This window comes from Elephantulus edwardii, unplaced genomic scaffold (assembly GCF_000299155.1).
Source record: "Elephantulus edwardii isolate Elephantulus edwardi_28Jun2011 unplaced genomic scaffold, EleEdw1.0 scaffold00054, whole genome shotgun sequence".
Lineage (NCBI taxonomy): Eukaryota > Metazoa > Chordata > Mammalia > Macroscelidea > Macroscelididae > Elephantulus > Elephantulus edwardii.
The window spans coordinates 760,592-763,560 of NW_006399804.1; positions in this window are offsets into that span (position 1 = coordinate 760,592).

The window sequence follows — 2,969 nt, forward strand, 5'->3', positions numbered from 1 at the left end:
ATCATAATGTTTGTAAAATTAAAGACTATTTAGTGAAATAGGCATGTCAGAGGAATACTTTATGTACTCGTATTGTTTGCTATATTTTAATTTTATATTGATCAACATAAGGTATTAATTTACATTGTGTTTAATTATGTACATTGTGTTTCATACATTCATTCCTTCACATTGTATTTTCTGTTATCATGCCCAGACACCGTGTTTTAAAAAATTAATCACCATTGATCTATGCTATTACCCTGTCTTTTCTGGTCCTCACTAGATACATCTTAATTCCTCAGCCCCTCCCCCATGCACCAAACTCTGAAACCTTATTATTCCTCTGTCTTCACACTCCCTGTATTCTCCCCTGCCCCTAACTAAGACATTCATATCTTACTAGTTACCCTTCAATTTATACAAAATGGTATTATGAAGTATTTTTATCCAAAACATATCCTGCTTCTCCCATATTATGTAATTTTTTTAAATCGTTGCTCCTGAGTGCTGCATAGTATTCCACTATGTGAATGTATCTCAATTTCTAAATATATTTGTTTGCTGAAGGAAGCTTTTCCTCTTTATATATTCTTACTATAGTGAATAGACTGTTATGATCATTGGTTTAGAACTCTCCATTTGTATCTTAGTTCAGTTTTCCTCAGAATATATTCCTATTTGCTATTTTTATTTCATAGATCTTTATATGGTTTATAGATCATTATTGAAGTCATATAGTACAGAACAGTAGTAAGAGGTATAGAGTAACATTTCCTCTTTAACAAAAAAAAAATGGGGCTCACCTAGAGCTCCTTATCCAAATAAGGGGGTACTAGAAAAACTAGCAAAGAGAGGCAGCAAAGACCTTCACCGTCCTTCAGGAACCTTATGACCAATATGTCTCAGAAATAAATTGAAAAATTAGATTAGCACAATGCTTGAGTGGGAAGTCCAAATGAATTTTATCAGAATGATGAAAGAAACCCATTTCTATTATTTTAATGATAAATTTTACCTTGACTATTTCTCTTTATATCATGAACATTACAAGAATATTAAAAGGTTGAATATTTTTTTCTCCCTTTAAAATCTAATACCACAGGAAACTTTAAAGCTGGAGCAGAAGCCTTATAGGGAAACAATCACAGAATAACACAGAACTTCATATAAAGGATAAACTCTGATAGCAAAGTGACAAACCAATGAGGGAAATAAGCCACCAGGAGGCAGAATCAGTCAGCCTATAGCAAAAAGGAATTAGCATTTAATTTCTACTATATCTTGCCATCTATATCTTGCAAACTGTATCTTGCCATCTTAGAATATTATAAATCTGATTCACTTACCAAAAATATGTTCTTTTAGTGTCACTTTTCATTTTTACAGTAATTTAAGTGTAATTTGAGTAAATTAAAAAAACCCAATACCCTCCAAAACAACAATATGAAAAAAAAAAAACCAACACCGTATCACCATGCATGTTAAACATTTTACTTTAGAGAAGAGTGTAAAGAAAAGATAATTTTTTGTTATTTATTTTAGAATTTATTCTCACAAATTAAACTTGTCTTTACTTGGGTTAAAATCTTTGAAAAGAATGATGATAATAAATGGTATTTGTCAGTCTACTTTGGACTTACAGGCATATGATAGGTATTCACTCGCTCACTCATTGCTGTCAGTCAGAACTGACTCATAGTTCACCCTCCAGTGGGTTTCAAACACTGTAAATCACACAGATTTTGTCCATTTTTCTCCCACAGAGCTGCTGATGGATTCAAACCACTAAATATGTAAAATCTCTGGGGCAGGCACCTTTAGTGAGAGACCAAAAGTCTTGATCTTCACAGTCGTAAATATTGAAGGCTCAAAGACAGTGACTTAGCACATTGCTTTGAACGCATGTATTCTCCAGAGCCCTGGCCATAATTAATTTTTGCATTAGGTCTTGAGCACCTCTTCCAGGTCTCTGTCTCAACCACTCATTTGTTTTGTTTTTCCCATGCTGAGTATCATTTAGACTTGATTTTATACATTTGGGTTTAGTCTTATGCTATGTTAGTCATAACTGCAGGGACTTAAACAGTGAAAAAGTGTGACAGGTTTGCATTGATTTCTTTTTGCATAATGCCTTTCAAGTGTCATTTAATAAAATTATTAAAAAATTTGATCTGAGACTATTCATAGTTTTAAGCACTCAGCAGGATAATGTTGCAATAATTATAATATTATTTAGTATGTTTTCTTTTTAACTCTTAACATTTTTCTGTTTTCTACTAGATTAATTTTATTTGTTGTAGTTGTTAGGTGCCATTGAGTCTATTTCAACTAATACTAGCCCTATATACAATAGATCAAAAACTTGATGGATACTATGCCATCTCACAGTCTACCCCATGCTCAAGCATTTCATTACAGTAACTGTTAATTCAGCTTCTTAAGGACTTTCTATTCTTTCAACAACTTTCTACTTTTTGAGAAATGTGTCCTTCTCCAGGAACATGTCTCACCTAGTACTATGCCCTGAGCATATGAGACAGTCTTACCACCATTGCCTCTACAGTATACTTTGTCTACACTTCCTTTATTAATTTTTATAGTTGTAAAATATGTGGTTTGTTACTTATAATTTGAACAGCATGAAAAAGAATCATAGATATACTGAGCAAACTTTTAATTTAATCACAGGGATAAAAATTGGCAATAGAAAGGATAGTGAAATCAGAAGGAAGACCACTTCGGTTTGGGGGAGGATGAGGAAGAATTTATTTTACTTGTGTTTTCAGTGTTTCTGTGACAGGTTATACATATGGATTTCACCTGATGGTATGCACAGGAATCAGATAAATTACATCTGCAGATAGAACTGCTGGAGCAGTTCAATACCACCTGTGAAAACTAGGCCAGGAGCTGATTTTGGAACAGACCACCAACTACTCATATGCAAGTTCAAGCTGAAGCTGAGGAAAATTAAACCGAATCCACAG